We start from the raw sequence: 21,179 nt of genomic DNA, 5'->3' as shown, positions 1-21,179 counted from the left end.
TCCTGTATTTGAGAGAAGACGTATATAGGAGAAAGGGCAGGCAGAAGGGTGGTCCTGACAGCACTTCCATCGGACAATGACATTGTGACTGGCTAACAGATACGTCTATCTCTCTGGACTCTGCTGAAGTTAAAGGTCAGGAAGCACAGGAAGCTGTGTATCAGGGCAAACTTGTTACCTGCTGAAAAGCAGGAGGGATGTATCACTTGACTTCCTAGAGTTGTTAACCAAGGAAGTCCTAGCAGAGCTCCTTAAAGGGGCATGAAAAGAGAGACTGGACACAGCTTATCACTCTTGTTTCATGCCAAGTGAACAGGCCATGTCGGGGCCTCTGTTAGCCAAGGACATAGTGTGCCCTATGCCCTATGCCTCCCATATGGGTTAGGCAGGCAGAGTTCCAAGGGCGATCTCCCACATGTGGGAAAATGAACTTTTTCAAAGATTTATTTATTTTTGTTGGAAAGTCAGATTTACAGAGTGAAGGAGAGACAGAGTGGAAGATCTTCCATCTGCTGGTTCACTGCCCAATTGCTGTAATGTGTAGATCTGTGCCAGTCTGAAGCCAGGAGCTTCTTCTGGGTCTTCTTCTGCAGTGGTACAGTGTCCCAAGGCTTTGGGTCATCCTTGACTGCTTTACTAGGCTACAGGCAGGGAGCTGGATGGAAAGTGGAGCAGCCAAGTTTAGAACTGGTACCCATATGGGATCCTGGAACAGGCTACCACAATGACCCTTGGAAAATGAATTTTAAAAATAGTTTACTTGAACATTTTTGAAACACAATTTGAAACCCATGTATCATGTTTTCATAATATGGATTTTGAAATTCATTTGTAACTTATAGATTGTGAAAAATTCTTGTAATCCATACATATCCCCCCACCAGGGCTAATTTACTCTGTTTTGGTTGTATAGAAAAACCTCATTGTAACCACAGCTGGGGTCTGAGTGCTCTGCAGAACACAGGTGTGGGTCATCATGAGATGATTCATTGGTTCCTGGTAGGGAGACTTGGTGAACACCTTCTCTTTGTAGAGCTCTGGAGTCAGGTGGCTGTAAATTTTGAAAGTGGCATTGAAGATGGCCTTGGCAAAGTTGCCCATGGTGGCAGTGAAACCCCTTGGCTAGTGTGTGACATTCATGAATCCCAGCCATTATCAGTAGCTTCTTGGGTCCAGTGCCCCGGGAGTGGGGATGAAGCATACCAGCACTGAACCCATAGTGCTAGATCACACTGCAGGTACATTTTGGGTCTTGTTAAGCTTGTTTCCCCTGCAGCCTATGTACAATGAACATCTTGGCTAGGATGATGACCCCCATCCCCACTTATGACTGTGGCCACCTCCTTGGGGCACTTCATGGCCAGGCCGACGTGGCCATTGTAGTTCCCTACGGCATCAAGGCCTTGCAGCAGGAGTACTGGCCAGCCCACATCTCCTGCTGCACAGGCATGATCTTCAGCACCTGCTTAGGGTCACATCCAGATAGAAGTCAATGATCTCAGACTCCCTGTAGGGCACTGAGAATAGGTCGATCGCCGCTAGGGACCTGATGTTCATGTCCTTCAGCAGGGAGACCGGCTTGGTGTCAGGGAGCCACTCCTTGTCCTTCATCTTGCCTCCGTGAGTGGCAGGGACCTGATGCTGATTCTGGCCAAGACAGTGACTCCAGGATCACTGCCAAGCCACCGCAGAAACCGCCTCTTCCTCCTATCCCCATGGTCTCTCGGTCTGCCTGCTGAACCAGCATCAACCACCGTTTGGCATTCTCTCAGAGAAAAGGGATAATTTCTGTTTTCAGAATATGGATTTTCTTACACACTGCTCAAAGTTTCTTCAAATCTGCATGTGGATGTTTATGCCAATCAGTTCCAAAAGCCCTTGAGATGACCAGGATTTTAATCTTTTTCTCTGGCCAAGGTTTATTGGGGTTGATGGAATTTCCTTAGCACTTAGGTGGCCTTGGTAGTACAGTCAGAGGGTTATATAAATATTTCATTTTTTGCTTGCTTCCTTTGCAGTCACTTAGGCGGCCCAGTGTGATGGCGTTCATCACACTGATGTCATCTCACACTGACTGTTGTGCTTATTCCATCATCTGATGTAATAAAACCACAGGGAGGGAAGTGCCCAGCAGGCATGGCTTGAAGATGTTCAGATGAAAGGAGATGTTACTACAGGAGGCTGCTGAGGATTGATTTTTGTTGAAAGTGGTTCTCCTGTCTGCAGTCCAAAAAGGGACAGGTTGGATGGTGATGCCAACACTGGGCCCAGATTCAGATGACAACCATGAGGGATAAAAACAAACATGGGATTCAAACAAAACAAAACAAGTTGTTACTAAAAAATGGGAAATTCTGGAACAAGCCCTTGAATCAGATAAAGATATTTTCTGATGTCCTTTAGTTTGTCAGATGCCGGTCCTCTTGTATTTCCCTTTATGTGTTTTTCCTGCCTTTTTTGGTGTGTCTCACTATTAGAGATAAAAGCTAGTTTTTAGAAAACTAATCAGTAGAAGAACATTAGCACGATCTCCAGATAACATGTATGCCAGGTGGTGAGTCAGACTGCGGTCCAGTAGGTCTGCGATTGGGCTTAACACTGAGCTTTCCTTTATTTTTAAATGTTTTATTTGTTGAAAAGCAGAGCGAGAGAGAGCCAGTGAACTGCTAATTGGTAGTCCAATTCCCAAAAGCCAACAGTGGCTAGTCCAAGGCCTGGTTGAAAGCGACAGGAATTCAACCACCTGAACCATCATTCCTATTACAGAGGGTCTGTATTAGGAGCCAGGACACAGAGCTGACTAGCAAACATAGACATTGGAATATGGGAAATGGACATTCTAACTCCCATATTGAATGCCTCTGCTCCTCAAGATTGAGTTAACAACCTTTTTTTTTGTTTGTTTGTTTATTGGAAAGTCAGATATACAGCGAGGAGCAGAGACAGAGAGGAAGATTTTCCGTCCGATGATTCACTCCCCAAGTGAGTGCAATGGCCAATGCTATCCTGATCCGAAGCCAGGAGCCAGGAACCTCTTCCGGGTCTCCCACGCAGGTGCAGGGTCACAAAGCTTTGGGCCGTCCTCAACTGCTTTCCCAGACCACAAGCAGGGAGCTGGATGGGAAGTAGAGCCGCCAGGAATAGAACTGGCACCCATATGGGATCCTGGGGCATTCAAGGCAAGGAATTTAGCTGTTAGGCCATGCTACTGGGCCCGAGTTAACAACTTTTAAAAATAGTCTTTATTAGCTCATTTATTTAAAAGACTGAATGATGAATAAAGAGAAACAAAGAAACATTCCATTCACTGGTTTACTTCCAAAACACTGCTACCTAGCTACCTAACTACTTTTATTTGAAAGATAGAATGACGGGGAGACAGACCTTCCGTCCAATTGTTTGTTCCCCAAATGCCACTGGCAACCAGGGCTACGAACCGCATCTGAGTCTTAGATGGGGCTCATGGACCCAAGCACTTGGGTAAAAATTGCTGCCTTTTCAGGTGCTGATAACAACACTTGGGCTCAGAGAGGCACCAAGGAGACACAAAGCCAGGAGCTCAGCTGCACCATGCTAGACCTCACAGGATCCCAGCAACCAAGGGCACTGCCTGCAGGAACAAGGCTGCTGGTACTAAAAGGATGCTAGTTATTCTCTCTGCATGATACTGTAATTTAACTTCCAGTGCCCTGAGCTACCAGATAAACTGGAAAGATAAAATGTAATCCTGTCTACCTGCGTTTACATCTGAACACTTAGGTTTCTGAAGGGAGATCTGTAAATTTGTAGATGACCTCCAGTGTTGTAGCTTGCTTGAATGTTGCTCACTGGAATGAAGTATTACAAGTATACATTTATTGTGATAAATAGCATAATAGTAGGAACATGAATGCTGAGGCGGTATCAAGGCAGTTGCATTTCACACTCTGCCTCTAACTGGTTGTATTGGACTAAGAATGTCTCAGTCCCCCTTCAACATGGAGTTAAAGGTCAGTGAGCACAAGATGTGACCATTTAGACTGAGATGTCATTCACCAATATTTTTTGGGTTTTGAGTAATAAATGTAGATACTTCTATGTGCTTTCCTGCTGATGTTGCTTTTTCCAGTGGGGGTGTGGGGAAATGCCTCTTTGAGATTGCTTTAAAAACCTCAGTATTTTTCATTCCACAGTACAGTGTTTTCATATCTCACAATTCAGATTAGTTTAATAGGGGAGACCACACCCAAGCATTTCCTTTGGATTTTTTTGCGGCCGAGATAGGTTGCTCTGTTACAGCAAGGCTCGCAAGATAAATTACCTGCCCTTGGCTGTGTCGTTTTCTTCAATTACACAAACAGCAGCTGGAAAATCTGGAGGAGATGAGAACTAGCAGAATTCTGGGAGATACTAACGATTAGCACTTGCATTATTAGTCTCTGGAGGTCCTTAAAGCTCTCAGTCCCTCCTGGCACCGTGGAAGAGCAGAGACCCAGCAGCAGTCAGGCATCCTTCAACTGCCCATGATAATGTGCTCCCTTGTGCACTGGGCTACGTGCCTTCAGAGTCCAGGATCTGCACAGGAATCAGCAGACCCTGCTTGGCCAGGAGAGGTTTAAATAGATCTAATCTGTCTGTGGAGTTGATAGCTCTGAAAAACCTTGTTACCCTGGCAAGGAAACCTATCTCTGTCCAATAAAACAGAACATAGTATTGTACCCTCTGTTTTCTAAAGTCATATCCTTTGTGTTGTTAATTTCTGAAAGTTGAAGTTTAGTAAAGCCCTTAGATACTGAGTTTATCTAAGCTATTAATCTTCCGACTGAATAAATGATCAAAATAATGCTCTCAGAACAATATTTTACTTTTGGCCCTGGAGGACAGTGCGTTCTATCTCTCTGCCTCTTCTGCTCCATTAACGGTAGGACTCATAATGATATCATCTTCAATGAGAAAGAACAAATCCCCCAGCTGATGAACTGCAGCAGCAAGGAAGGGCAAGTTTTGCCAGGAAAGCCCCAGGACTCTCACACGAGCAACTTTCTCAGCAGCAGGCCCTGAAGCAACTGCTTAGAGGTGCAGGATTCACTCCTGCAGAAGCATGGGAGTTCATTGACAGTAGATAAAAAGAATGAGTCACACGCCAGAGGCTTTTTGCAGCGAACACTAAAAAAAAAAAAATAAATAAAAGAAAAGAAAGGTAGGAAAGGTTGGGGTAGAGCTTGATTCGGCGTCCGCCATGTAAACTAGAGCGAATATAATAGGTGAGTGCTGTAGGATTGGACACGTTGGCCTTAATGCAAATGTGTCCATGAAGTCTATGGAGTCTGCATTTAAACTATACTAAGGAGCCTCCTTGGCACAGTGTTTGGCCAAGAGTGGTCACCTAGGAGGTGTCAGTTTTGCTTTTCCCTTACTTCAGTGACAGCATGGCTGATGCCTAGCATTTTCTGACATGTTTCATATAGAATATGGTCTGTTTTAATGGGAGTTGTATTGATAAGGAAGAGAGTGAATGTGTGAGCAAAACAGTCCTAGAGGAAAAGGAAGAGTTTGACTCTCCCACTGCCTTTGACACTTTCTCACTTGATATCCTTAGGATATACCTTCTAGGTCCTTGAATCTGTCATTGTGCAGGAAGAATGGGTTTGAGTGGGCCTAGCACTTTATGCCATCTGAATTCAATATGCAATACACAAAACCACACTTTCGAGCAACAGAGGAATAAGAAGCTGTATGACATGGAGGTGCCTGCATCTTTTCCTCTAGCACTGTCTGCACGACAAAGCAGCACACACAAGAGGAAGGTGTTTTCAAAAGTCATCCTTGGCAATGACTGGCCTGCTCTGTTCAGTGACAGCCAGTTCTTTCTCAGATGGGAAACAGGAGAGTGTGACCTCACACCATTTTCTGTCGGCCTAGATATCAGCAATCTTGGCAATTTTTTCACAGTGCATTACTTCTGAGGTCTTAGGATGGGACATTATGCTTAGATCGCCTTGTAAAACAACAGGCAGCTACTGCGCTTCTCAAAATACACTACTTGGGCCCAGTGCAACAGCTCAATGGCTAAATCCTCACCTTGCAAATTCTGGGTTCCCATGTGGGCACCAGTTTTCATTTCCTGGCTGCTCCACTTCCCATCCAGTTCCCTGCTTGTGGCCTGGGAAGGCATTAGAGGATGACCTAGAGCTGTGGGACCCTCTACCCATGTGGGAGACCTAGAAGAAGCTCCTGGGTTAGGATCAGCTCATTTCTGCCCATTGTGACCACTTGGGGACTGAACCAGAGGGTTTGCTCTGTCTCTTCTTCTGTATGTAACTCTGATCTGACTTTCAATAAAAATAAATATGTTTTTAAAATTGTACTTCTTGGACTAGCATCATTATCACTGACTAGAAATGTGTGAGGAATGCATTTTCTGCTCCACCCAAGACCTTCTGATTCAGATATTTTGCTGGTAATGTGCACATATCCATCAGGTAGCCTTGGTGCACCCTGAACGACTTTAAGGAAAATAGGATGCAGGAGGAAACACGGTAACAGAAAGCTGACCTCTTTCCTAGCAGATTTTCTGCATGTTTCCATTTCGTTTCCTTCACTTTCCTTTTGTTTCAGAAATAATGAGAAAAATTCTTTTTGTCCTGTTTTTTTTTTTTCTATCATAGCCAGAGGAAAGAGAAAAGCCTCATTAAAATAATGAAGTGATGTCAGCACATTTAATTGTGTTCCAAAGTCATTGATGTCCACAGGTAATGAAAACACTCAGAAACTCCAGGCTCAGGTTGTGGAGCCAAGTCAGCCTTTCACTTTTCTGCAGCTGTGGGTTTGCGTAGGAGAGAGAAAGCTTTTGGCATTGCCAACCTTCAGTGACTGATCGGCTTCATCTTGTGCTGGGCCTGGATCAATTTGGTCACCAGGATTAGACAGATTTCATCTGAGCCTTTTGACAGAAATTCATTTGGCACAGAGAAATCATTGATGGGTTTGCAATGCCTGTTGTCAAGGAAATGAATTTAAACATGGAAAAAGGAAAAATCTTTCTCTTAGGCAGGCATGATAGAAGGGGAGACAATGAGGCTCACTGGACATTTCAAAATATTCTGTCAAAAATGTATTTTATGGTTAATTGAATGCTAGAGTTGGCTAATATGTGTGGTCACCTGTTTAACTGGTGCCAGCTTTTTTCCCCTTTAAAGAGTCAATTTGAGGATGTTAATGCACATTATTAATGCAGATTTTTTTAATTATGAAGGAAATATGAGGTTAGTTAGTACATGGCATCTATATACTGTTTTATCAAATTGTTCCTGATCAGAATTGGACACTAGGTGAAGCAAGCACTTATGTTTTTATTGCTCTTTTGAAAGTTGATACTTGAAATAACACAGTTGTTCAGGTTTATAAAGCTCTGGCTGAAACCATAGGTGAAAACAGCAGGTGTTTGAGTTTTAGTTAACAGGGATAAAATACTGTGTCACACAGGGAAGCTCCAGTGTCACAATGGATGGAGATAATCTTCAACCACGTAACTTATTCCAAAGTGAAACATTCAAATAAGTAAGTTATTAATGGATCCCCAGAAATATGGACTGACTGTAGATGGGGTTTACAGCTTGATGCATGTGAACTGAGTTGCATTGCCAATAACACAAATGCTCCACCATAACTCATAGTCAAATTTCCAGGTAGTGGCCCACAACCCTGGCCATATGAGCATCCCCTTGAAAGTTTTCAGAAGTTAACAATGAGTTCTTCCTCCAGATGAATTAATGAGATATACCTACAGTTTGTCACAGGTATTCACAGTCCATTTGTAGTCCATTCTTCAGGGTGATTTGGTGTGCACTCATGACTGGGAACCACTATTTTCTAGTATTCACTAAGGAAATGTATGAGTTTTTTTTATGATTCTGTTTCATCTGTTCTTTTTCTTCTAAAGACGTAAAAATAATTAAATGATGGCTGAGTCTTTGCAAAGTGTTTTTATAGGTTTAATCATTCCATTTATTATTATTCTTACCTGTGGCCAAATATAATTTCATTGATTAACACATAATTGAAATTAGTACAGCTTGGAAAACACATCTAAGTTTTTAGGTTGAATTCTGTAATTACCTGAGCATCTCATCTCAGGTCATTGAGATTTGAGTGAAATACATGCCGTCCAAATGAAAGATATCAATAATTCTAAATAGAACGTGATCGCATTTGCCATCCTCTTCATAACTTAAACATGTGATATGCTTTTCTCCTTTCTTTTTGTGATTCTGCTTGGTTCCTTACTGTTGCCATTGGCTCTTCATTTGATCTTTCAACTGGAGATTTTCTTCTGGTGAATGGTTTGTTTTGATCTGTTAATATTTTAACATGCTGTGAAATATTTAAGATCTTGAAAACAGCATACAGAAGATTGCAATAAGTACCCAGTTTCCCACCACCCAGCCTATGAAATAAAGCATCACAAATACAATTAAAGCCCCCTTCACATTATTCCTGCCCTTGTTTAATTGCCAGATTTGCAAATAGAGACAGTAGTATTTGACTTTTGGATGAACAACAGCCATCTTTCAGTTGTCCTAAATATTGAGTGGAATTTTCCAAATTATCTCTCACTATAAATCTGTTAAATGCTTGTAAATATGAGATTTTTGAAACTGAGGGATGTTGTGTTAAGAAATTTTGGTACTTTGGTTCAAAAATGAATCCTTAACCAAATTTTATTTATATATTACTACATGTTTAGATAGCAAACATTTACAGCCTTAAGGGATGGAGTGTGTATTGTACTTGCTGACATGTATCTTGTCTTAAAATAAGTGCCAATTTCCATTGAACTAAAGAGACCAGCTGTGGTCTCTTGACCACATGGTTCCAAGCCCGATCAGTTGATTGTTTCCTCCCTTACTGATGCTAGTCCACAAGAAAAGCGATTGGTAGCAGTGAACAGGCAGACATTTCTATTCCTCATATTTGCAGAGATTTATCCAGCAAAACAAGATGCATGTAACCATAGTCCCTGACATTCATCCTGTAACGACATCACTTTTTTTTTTCAATTGTAAACACATTAAATGCTTTTTATAGATAGAAAAACAGAAACTCCAAAAGGTTGAATAATTTATACTAAATTTTATTAGATGAATTAAATGGAGAGAAATTTCTGGCTTTCAATGAAGAAAACAAAATTGCCCACGTTTTCCAATAATTTCATGAGAATTATATGTATATGATAGGCAGAGTAGTGGCCACTAATGACACTCATGTCCTAATCATTGAAACTTGGGGATAAGTTATTTTGCCTGGTAAACAAGGATTTTGACAGTGGGGTTAAGTTACAGAACCTCACAGGGAGAAATAATCCTTCGTCACCCAGGTGGACATAATTAGGAGCATTCTTAAAGGGGAACAACTTCTCTCTGCTGTGTTCAGAAGGAATTGTGGCTATGGAAGAGTGGTAGGAGCAAGGTCAGGATTCTGATCTGATGCTGGAAAGCAGAACCACAAACCAAGCAGTGTGGGTGATCCAGAGGAGGGAAAGGTGAGCAAATATGCTCTAATTTGTGTTGGACGTTGAGAGAACTCTGGTTCAATTTGTGTTGTTGTAGATTACCGCTGAGGGGTAATTTGCTACAGTGTTTATACAATGTGTAATACATTTGGGCCATACAGCTTTCATGATCATGAAGATAGTTGGTAAACATGATACTGCCGTGAATACTTTCAATAATCATTATGACAGAGTTAGAAATAATATCAGAGTTATGGACATGGTACCTCAAACTTCATGTGCATATAGATATGTTTTTCCCTTTCAAAATGTTGATCCCCAGTATCTACCTTGAGAAATTTTGAGTTAGAGAATAACAAACTTGCTTTGGCAACTCTCTTAGCACTTGGTAATGATAGAAATGTACATCTTCTGCTAGGTACATACATTGCACGACAACTATAAAATTGAATACTGCTAAAAAATAAATGTTGCAAGCTATTGATTAGATGTAGTGGCTCTCAAAATGTTTAAAGCTAAGTTAGAGAAAGTAGGCCAAAGGTAATGTACAGAATTTTTCCACTTTTAAGATATTATGAAGAAAGTAAAAATTTTGAACAATTAGATTGAAATTGCTAAGGACTGGGGCTCAAGAAAGGAACTGATGGAAAGGAATAGTGAGAACGTTTGTTAAATATATCTTTATCTTGATTGTTTTGATGGTGATGAAAAGGTATGTATTTTTCTGAATTTGTTGAATCTCATACTTAAAGAAAGTAAAATTCACTGCATAGATTTTTTTCTTCAGTAACCTGCCTTAAAAAAAAAATGGAGCTTTAACTGTTTTGCTCTGTCGTTCATGAGCTTAGTTAAAACTGGTATGTTCTTTTAAGACAGTAACAAGCATATCACACAGTTTAAGGAACATTGAGCTAATAGATGGCAGAGAAAGGAATAGAAACCAGATGCTCTCACTTGGCTCCTAATTGAATACTAACTAAGCCATAGCCGACCCCCTCCCAAAGAAAATGTTACGAATTCTCTTGGGATTCTGGAAGGCTTCTGATGCAGTTTTCATACTTGCCTTACCAGAGCCATAAATTCCAGGGGATTGTGTGCTCTGAGATAAAGCTCTCCTGTCCCAACCAACTTGCCCCCAAATGAGCTATAATCCCAAATGTGAGAGGGGAACCTCAGAAGTCACCTTTTGTTACAGCAAATCCATCAGATCTAGTTCATTTACTTTCCCAAGAGTTCTCACAATTGAACTATTCTTGCTAGAAAAGGGAGAGGAATGTTGTCCCTAGTAAGACTATAGATCGACTAATTTTTTTTAAGATTTTATTTTTATTATTATTTTCTTATTGGAAAGGCGGATATACAGAGAGGAGAGACAGAGAGGAAGATCTTCCATCCGATGATTCACTCCCCAAGTGAGCACAACGGCCGATGCTATGCCAATCCAAAGCCAGGAGCCTCTTCCGGGTCTCCCACGCGGGTGCAGGTTCCCAAAGCTTTGGGCTGTCCTCGACTGCTTGCCCGGGCCACAGGCAGGGAGCTGGAAGGGAAGCGGGGCTGCCGGGATTAGAACCGGTGCCCATATGGGATCCCTGGGATGCAAGGCGAGGACCTTAACCACTGTGCCACTGCGCCGGGCACGATCGACTAATTTTTAAAACAAAATTGTCACTGAAGTTATTAACATCCATCTCCATATAAAGGGCTTTTCAAAAGAGCCCAAGGAACAGCATAAAACGTGGTGATACATTTAAAAATACTCCATTTTTAGCTTCTCTTAGAGTGTCATTTCTTTTGTACCAAAAATTGTTTCTGGCAAACAATGATATGTTGTCCCCAATTACTGAGGTCTTCTAAATCAGATCTCTAGGTCATGATCTCAGAAGAATCACACTGATACTTGTGGCGAGTTTATGGTGTATGTGTCTGTGGCGTGTCGTGACTCCTTGAGTGGAATGAAATGAATGACCTTTCAAAAGACCTTGATTCCTGTTCAACCCCACCCCCACCCCGTTCTGAGTTGTAAAAGGTCAGGATTCATATAGGAATGGGATTATATTTTTGGAAGTTCAACAGCTGTATAGAGGGTGTGTTGACACAGAACTGGAATGTTGCAATAGTCGTGAATGGAGTAAGCCAGAATGCATTGGTGGTTTTACTACGGACACGGCAAGCAGGGTGAAGCAAAGCGGAGACCGATAGGGAGAAAAATAGAAGTTAAAAATGGTTTTGGCAGTTCTTAGATGTTTTCGACTGAATTGTTTTAAGCAGCCATTTCCTAGAACATCAATTGTTTTTAAAAGAATGACTTCACAAAAAATTGATGAAACTCACATAGGTATGCTACAAAACTTTGATCAGCACACAATTTTATTTTTGTTCCCCTTTTGTATTCTGGGGCCTACATTTCACATGACACTTTCTCCACCCCTGATTTCTTTATTTCCATGAAATATAGTGCCCTATTCTACTATTTTCTATAATTTCCTTTTCTGGAGTGATTCAGTACATACTTCTGAATGAAAAATTCTTATACAATAGACTGTTAATTTCACTTTTTATCTGATTTCTTCCATTTGATGATAATTCTTTCTCTCTAAACCCCTGCATGCTAAAGGGGTTCCCTAAAAATAGTTTAACTAAAATATGTCAGTGAAAAAAAGAAAAGAAAAATACTCTGAAAAAATAAAGTCCCATTACTTGATTTCAGAACTTTGTCCTTTAAAAAAAATTAAGGACTCCAGAAAGCATTGCTGATATGGGCTGAATTTAAACAAAAAATGTACTTACAAGAATCAATTAATGTACTTTATCATATCCCCAGGGATCATTGGTTGCACTGCCTGGACAACAAATAAAACACACAATCATCTCTCCTTTTATAACTATGTAAACTTAATCCCAAACTGATACAGAAAAGCACATGAAAAATTAATTAGATTGTCTACAGCCACTGAAGTGAATACTTTATAGCTTTGTTGCTTTGCCCATTTGGTCTTTTATCTTTTGACTTAACAATAAAACCCATACAGGAAAATAATAGGAGAAATGTAAGATCCAGCTTCCAGAGCATCTAGAAGCATCTAGACAATGTGTCAAACAGAAGAGTCCCCACCGGGTATAAGACAGTCTTGAGCAATGGGTTTTACTGTTGCACAAATAGTATGTTCAGTTGCAATCAATTCTCATTTGTTAAATGTATGAGCTTTTACTCTCATGTGTTATTTTTTTTTTGTCTTTGTAGAGGAAAAATTTGTTAAATCTGTTTATCTCTTCCTTTCACCTATAGTGCAAGATTCATCAGGGAACTGGCTTAGAAGCAGAGATGGGCATGGAAATTTCTAAGAAGGAAGGGTTATACAATATAGCATGTAACTTTCTGTGCAAAAAAGACAGCATGAGCCTTGGAAGCTAATGACACGGGGCAGAATTGGGACTGGAACTTGCTTTTCGTAATTCCCATTCTTGAGCTTAACAGCTCTACTTAGATTCTCAGTAATGACCGTTAGTACAGTGTCCTGACAGCAGAAGAGTACAGTTTTGTGAAACTAAAATTTGTGCAATGTATTTTAAAACATCTTAAGAAATATCAAGTATGTTTATAATTAAAATTTATGCTTAATTCGTACATTCAAATATTGGGTCTATGAAATATAACCTATGTTCACATCAAGTATAGACTAAATTATAAAAATGAAGTTTTCCTTTTATTGTATCAAGATATATGGTAAATACTTACTTAAACAGTGAGCACCATGACTCTTATTAGCTATTTGACAACCTTTTTCTCTTAGTTCATATTTAATAATGAAATCCAAATTCATCAGATAATGTAATGTTAATATTTTAGCTAGGTAAAGCAAAATTTATAAGTAAATATATGAGAAACATTCTCAAATTTCCAGTGATGATTTGAATTAGTTGAGTTAGGTGATCTGAATTAGTTATTAAAATCAAACTTTGAAATATTTTATTAATCAAATTAACTTCTCAAGTTAGTAGTAATGAAATTGATCCTGTTGCAAAGATTTGTTTTTGCTATACTTTACAAATGGCTCCCAAAATATGTACTCTCTAATCTTTGAAATTTGCAAATATTTCACTTTACATGTAAAAAGAGATTTTTATAAATGGAACCGAAATTTATGATTTCACATTAGGGAGGTTAATCCAGATTGTTCAGGCAGGCCCACGATAGAGATGTGGTTTTTGTTTGTTTGTTTTTTAGATTTATTTTATTTTTACGGAATGTCAGATTTACAGAGAGGACAGAGAGATCTTCCGCCTGCTGATTCACTCCCCAAGTGGCCGCAATGGCCAGAGCGCAGCTTCTTCTGGATCTCCCGTGTGGGTACAGGGTGCCAAGGCCTTGGGCGGTCCTCCATTGTGTTCCCAGCCACAAGCATGGAGTTTAACGGGAAGTGGAACAGCTAGGACACAAACTGATGCCTGTATGGAATCCTAGTACATGCAAGGAGTTTAGCCACTAAGCTACCGTGCCAGGCCAAGGCATATGTATTTTAAAAGCTAGATTGAAGATTTGCCCAGGGTGAGGGATAGTAGAAGAAATAAAAGATTCACCACACTATTGCTGGTTTTGAAGACGGATGAGGAGGCAATGAGTAGGGACACAAGCGCGCTTTAGCATCCGGGACTGGCTCTTAGCTGATAGCTAGCAAAGAGAGGGGCCCTGGTCCTGGTCCTATCACTTTGACAAAATTGAATTGTAAATGACCTGAATGAGCAATCAAGCACGTTTTCTCTATAGCCTTTTGTAGAGGAGCAATTGACAGATTTGTTTCAGCTCAGAAAACATGGTCCGATAACTGAAGGATAGAATTTTTTTTAAGATTTATTTATTTTGATTGGAAACGGAGATACACAAAGAAGGGGAGAGATAGAAAGATCTTCCATCTGTTGATTCACTCCTCAAGTGGCTGCAAGGGCTGGAACCGTGCTGATCCAAAACCAGGAGCTTGTTCTAGGTCTCCCATGTGGGTGCAGGGTCCCAAGGTTTTGGGTCATCCTGTACTGTTTTCTTGGGCCACAAGCAGGGAGCTGGATGGGAAGCAAGGCTGGCAGTATTAGAACTGGGGGCCACATGGGATCCTGGTGCTTACAAGGTGAGGACTTTAGCTGCTAGGCTATTGTGCCGGTCCCTGAAGTATAGAACTGCAATCTGTACTTACGTGTCTAGTTACGTAACAGCAGCAACAGGACACTAATATGAAAGCCCTTAAGATAATGTGAAAAAATCAGGGAAATTAGAAATGTGTAAGCTAGCTGGGTGCTCATCCATAGGCTATGTCACATCCATATCCAAGCAGTATTTTCAGGAGGCTATACTTATTTGCTTTCTTCACTATAAATAATCCAAAGGGTTGCTCTTGTCTGATTTATTCGCTTGTTTGAGCTTAGTAAAAATAGCTCCCGTGGGGCCCAGCGCGGTGGCGCAGTGGTTAAGGTCCTCGCCTTGCACGCCTGGGATCCCATATGGGCGCCGGTTCTAATCCCGGCAGCCCCGCTTCCCTTCCAGCTCCCTGCCTGTGGCCCGGGAAAGCAGTCGAGGACAGCCCAAAGCTTTGGGAACCTGCACCCGCGTGGGAGACCCGGAAGAGGCTCCTGGCTTTGGATTGGCATAGTATCGGCCCGTTGCACCCACTTGGGGAGTGAATCATCGGACGGAAGATCTTCCTCTCTGTCTCTCCTCTCTGTATATCCGCCTTTCCAATCAAAAAAAAAAAAATAGCTCCCGTGGTACGTGTCTACTCTAGCATTATCAATAGAATAATGCTCTTCTTTTGGCTCAGGAAATTTGAGGAAAATGACTTAAGCCTTGTCCAGCCCCTAATCAATTTATGGAAAAATTTCCTTTTATTATTCATTTACTTCCTCAATGGCTCCCTCTTTTTCTGATTTGGGGATATTCTCAAATTCTTAGGGGCCTCCATTTGTTTCTGATTGCCAATGTCTTAGTTGCAGTGCAACAGTAAGTACTTTCTTATTTTTGCATGACTTCCTATGAAATATTAAGTAGTATGACAAACATTTTAAACTTTTATTTATTGCAATCTTTACACCCTTGGTGTGTGATAGGTCAGGTTTAATCCTTCTTCCATGAAGAAAACACCTGGGATTATATTGTGCACCGAAGGTCACACATGCTGTTGGCAAGCTGGCCACACTAGGCTGTAACCAACAGACAACAGGAGTCCTGACCAGTCGGTGTTGATGCTGCAGGGGTTTCCTCTGTTCCCATGAGCACATGTGTCTTCCCCCGTACTCTCTATTCCTCCAGCATGCCTCTTGAGCAATCATCTCATGGATCTGGTTTCTTTCTTCTTCTTTTTTTAATCATCTGTTTCCCCAAGAAAATGTAGGCTCCATGATGACAAATAATTTGTTTCTCTCTGTTCGTCTATTCCTAATACAAAAACTAATTGCTGGCATGTCTGGAAAACATATCAGAAGGGCAAATGAACACATTGGTGAACATGCCAATGATATTTAGTTGATATTTAGCATGATCATAGATCAGTCTTTTCTTCCTATTACCACTCAAAACTAATAACAATGATTTTTTTAAATGGATTTACTCATTTATTAGAAAGTCAGAATTATAGAAACAGAGAAACAGAAATAGACACCTGCTATTTGTTCATTGATTCCTCAGCTGGCTACAATAGCTGGGACTTCATCAGGCCAAAGCCAGAAGGCAGGAGCTCCTTTCAGATCTGCCAGATGATGGCAGGGACCCTACCACTTGTCCTGTCTTCTGTTGCTATTCTGAAGACATTAGAGCGAGCTGGAAAAGAATCAGAATGGCTGGAACATGACAGCCACCCATATGGGCTGCCAACATCTCAGACACTTGCCTTATTGGCTGCCCCACAATGCCAGCCCCTGGGGCATCATAAATATATTGATCAAAGGAACAAATATAAAATATTTTAATAAAGTAAAAAAATCTTGTGTATTAAGTAACCTTGGGCACATTTGTGCCTTCAGTTGTGTACACAATATCCTTGGGACTCAGCCATTACAGTCTGCAGGAAGGAGAAAACAGAATAGAGGGACTTTGGAGGAAAGAGTTCTGTGATTCACCTGCAGCAGAATTAAACATCACCTTAGGAACATTCCCTGTATTGGGACATATACCAGGGAGGAAGAACTGAACATGGATGGATTAGTATGTTTTAAACAGTCTTGGTCAAATTTACTTCTAAGACGTGAAGAGCCAAGGTTCTATGAGAAAACTTCAAGCTCCGACATGGCAGGAACAGTGTGAGCTTTCAGAATAATTGGCAGAAACTATGTGGAATGCTGCTCTGAGAGTTTAGTGACGAATTTTTATCAGTCATGGGGCAGAAGCAAGGATACATTTGATAGGTCTTGAAACAGCAGGACACTCTTATCATTCATAGGCGTGAAATGCCAACTGGGGCAAAAGATCAAGTTGAGGCAGCAGTAACCAGGACTTGCAGAAGAACCTCTGGAAAGGCTCCCATGCCAAGTGGCCATCTGTCTGTGAGCTACCCAACCTGTGGCAGCATGGCACCCAAGATTCTGGTGGAAAACTTAATTTAATTCAAATCCACCTTGCAGCTCTGCTGCCCATGTGTCTTACAACTGGATCCCAGCATAAGCCACAGGCTGAGGCCGTTCAAAAGTCCCCTGGGGCCCAGTGCCTGCGATGCCAGCCCCCAGTATAGGCACTAGTTCAATCCTGGTTGCTCCACTTCCTGATGTGACCTGACAGAGCAGCAGACAATGGCTCAAGTTCTCAGGACCCAGCATCTATGTGGGGAAACTAGAAAAAGATCCTGATTTCTCGTTTCTGGTTGGCTCAGCTCCAGCCATTACAAGCATTTGGTGAGTGAACCAGTAATGGAAGATCTCTCATCTCTCTCTCTTTCTCTCCCTTTCTTCTCTCTGTAACCCTGCCGTGCAAAAAAAGAAAAACTATTTATTTAAAAAAGAGTACATATCTTCAGCCTGTTCAGGCTCAGAACAGTTAAAGAAAGTACAAAAGCATTTCAGCATGAGACAAATAGAAAACATTGATAACACCAAGTAGCACTGTTCTATAGGATCACACACACACACACACACACACACACACACACAAATAAATCATATAGTGACATTAAAAAATTCTGTCTTCTAGATGATGTGTAAATGGAATTCTGTTATTTCCAATGGAGAAATAATTTCTGTATGTATTATTTAGTCTAATTTAGTAATTGGACTTAGATAACATGTTACTCATTATCTTGAGATGAAATGCATATTTACTTTATATCTCAAAATAATGTAGGATATTGGCAAGAATAAAAGCATAACTGACTGGTAAGAGTTATATTTGAGCATTTTTCTTTGTGAGGAAGAAAGTATATTTAAAAACATACCAAGGGGAATAATTTATCTCTTAAGTAGCTAAAAGGAAATGATGATTTTTAAAATGTATTCGATTATGCCCAGGTTACTGGTTTAGTGGAAGGAATTAGTTACACACAATGATGTACATTTTATAACAACGATGGGGGTGATAAATACTAATTCACATGATGAAGCACTCATTATGAGCAGGAATGTAAAATGCCAGAAATGTGTTATTGAGATTTTTTTTTTTTATCATGGAGTAAATGGGTTCTCTTTAGCATCTCTAATGTGATGTGTAAGGACTATCAAGGAACACAGACACATATGCAGGAACACAGGATTTCTTATGATGGAACAAGAACATATGCTTCTAACTCTTTTGAGCTACAGATAAAGCAAGATTGAAATAGAAAGAGAGCTATAGAGTGCTGATCAAGACCATAGGAAAGCGAGCAACAGTGAATGCCATTATCATTTACCTAGTGATCTCTGATGTCCACCAATTAGATAATCAAATACTAAAATTAAAGACTGAATGTAATATACTGGAGTAGCAGTTTAAAAAAACCTAAATATAATCCTTCCTTGGAATTTTTCTTAATAGCCAAGTTAACATTTACCCATTTATTGACACAAGTGAAAAGATATGTGGAGGAAGGAAAGAGAGCAAGCACTTGCATAGTACTTGCATATGTTAGTTACTTCTAAATAACAGCACAGGGGAAGTATTGCAAGCCATGAAACACTGCATGAGTTACTGTAACACATTAAGAGAAAGCTCAGGAGTGGGGGCTGGGTTGTTGTATAGATGCATGCACAGGACATTTGTCAAGCTGGGATTCTGCACTCATTTTAAATAGGTGACGAATACAGCACATTGTAAAACTAGCCTCTTCTATATAGAATTAAAAACTCAACATCAGCAGTAGGTATTATCCAGTAAAGATGCAAATATGCCTACCTAGTTGGACCCATATTTAAACGAAGCTGCCTTTCTGGGGTGATTGACAGTGATATATAATTATGACTTTAATGAAGCTCTAAGACCAATGCTGGAATGACTAGCAATAACAGAATAGTGAATCTCTAACGTTTGGCACCTGACAATCGCAGTTGCTAGGATAATGGTTTTCTTACCACACAGCTTCTGGGGTGTGGCTATGGAACACTTGGCTCCTGACAGTTTTTTTTCCCCATACATCAATGGTTGCATGAGCCTGTTAGTGATTTTATAAATTTCTTTTCTGCTTGAACTAGCCAGAATCATTCAGTTGTTGCAATCAGTAACCTTAACCAAAATTCCCTATGTAGAATAGTGTCCACTTATTTGTAGCTTCACTTTGTGTGGTTCACATGGCCTGTGGTCAATTGAAGTCTGAAAATATTATGAGTTGACCTTTGTCTAGAGTGCCTGGGCTAAATGTGCTACCCATCCATGGAGGAGTCAGTAGCTGTGTTGCTTATCAGAGAGACTGTTGAACTGCTTGTGTTCAAGTAATTCTTGCTTTAATTAATCATGGCCCCAAAGCACATGTGCTGCTGGCAAATTGGGTTACTAACAAAGCAAAGTCATAAAGAGCTTCCTCTAAGTGAAATGGTGAAAATATTTAAGGGAACAGAAGTATCATATGATGAGGTTCTAAAATATGAGGATGAGATACTCTTGTTAATCTCTCACTGTGACAAATTTATTGCATTTTATCATTAACTATGTATGTATATGACAAAATACCAAAGTTTTAGCAGTGTCCATCGTTTCAGGCAAACTCCTAGTATTTTGAATCCTACCTCCCACAAAACACAGTCAACTAGTTCTGCGTAGACATATCGACATACATGTACTTACGTATGTCACACTGTACTAGCCAAAAAGCTCTACTGTCTCAGTTGAGAGATAATATTTATTAACTCCCAGTGCAATACCAAGCACTCTTCTAGGCTTGGCTCATTGACATAATCACACGTTCTCACAGTCATTTAGGATAAGGCAATGGGTGTATTTCCTTCCTTCCTTATTCAGAGCCATGAGTGATGGAATATTAGGATTGCTTCATCATCACTCATGTCTGTTAGCAATCCCAAGAGAGAACTATGACATCTGCCATTCAGCTTGAGGGACAGAGCATTTGTGGGCATATCTGTCTATAAAGGAAGAGGAATTTCTGCTTTCATTCAAAAATTAGATTTTCTCAAAGCACATCATTAAATTTTGTTTGCTTTGCAATCTAACCCTAAAATATATTGCATTAAGTAAGTATTTTGGGGCCTGGCATGGTAGCATAGTGGTTACAGGTGCTCCTCTTGCACGCACTGGGATTCCATATAGGTGACACTTCTAATCCCAGCAGCCCCACTTCCCATCCAGCTCCCTGCCTGTGGCCATGGAGAGCAGTTGAGGTTTGCACAAAGCCTTGGGACCCTGCACCCACATGGGAGACCCAAAAGAAGCTCCTGGCTCCGGTTTCAGCTCCAGCCATTGTGGCCGCTTGGGGAGTGAACCGTCGGACGGAAGATCTTCCTCTCTGTCTCTCTTCCCCTCTCTATATCTGAGTTTCTAATAAAAAAACCAAAATAAATCTTAAAAATCATGCATTTTTGCAAGTTTGGCTGTTTCAGAGACATTCAGTTGGGACCTATGGCATTGTGTTTAACTTCTGCTTTTGTACTTGTACTGTGCTGCGTCCTCATTATAATCAACCTCTGTAGTCTCCATAAGTTCTTTCTAAACACAAGCATGTCGTTATCACTTCATATTTATTTGATTTTTTATGGAGAAGTGAAAATGCAAGGGGGAGTTATTTGTACTCTCTTTGGTGTTTGTTTACATATTATGACATTGCTCATAATAAAAGTTTAACTAGTTTTCAAGTCATAGAAGAGTATTCATCAAGCATTCTGATTCTGCTTGGGTTTCAATTTCAAATTCATGTCAATTGGCATGACTCTCTGGGCAAATTATGAAGCCTACAGATCCCTCAATTTAACAACTGCAACATGAGGGCAGTGTATTTGTTTTAATCTTACAGAAAGAATAAAATTTATGTACTTGTAGCACATTGAGCAGCACATAAAGGTACTGACTAAATATTAGCTGGTGTGACTGCTGTTCTGATGAAACAGAGGAAAGGTGTTAAAACAATTACCAAACTCCTGTGCTATAATTGTCCTAGGCTTCTATGGATGTCTATATCCAAAATCTGTCATTTTTCATGTTTTTGATACCATGATTCAACAAGAAATCTAAAATGTTTCTTTTGTCTTCACCTAGTGTATTCCATCAGCAACAATTTCTGCTAATCCTATCTCCTGA

The 21,179-nt window shown here is 40.4% G+C and overlaps 1 pseudogene; it reads right to left on the bottom strand.

Annotated features, from left to right (window-relative positions):
* Positions 1 to 891: 891 nt before the first annotated feature.
* Positions 892 to 19,622, bottom strand: LOC121147289 (annotated as a pseudogene).
* Positions 19,623 to 21,179: the final 1,557 nt, after the last annotated feature.

This window comes from Ochotona curzoniae, unplaced genomic scaffold, assembly GCF_017591425.1.
Source record: "Ochotona curzoniae isolate NIBS_2020 unplaced genomic scaffold, NIBS_Ocur_1.0 scaffold_4506, whole genome shotgun sequence".
Taxonomy (NCBI): domain Eukaryota; kingdom Metazoa; phylum Chordata; class Mammalia; order Lagomorpha; family Ochotonidae; genus Ochotona; species Ochotona curzoniae.
The sequence above is the reverse complement of the archived record's forward strand: the minus strand, read 5'-3'. Positions and strand labels throughout refer to the sequence as shown.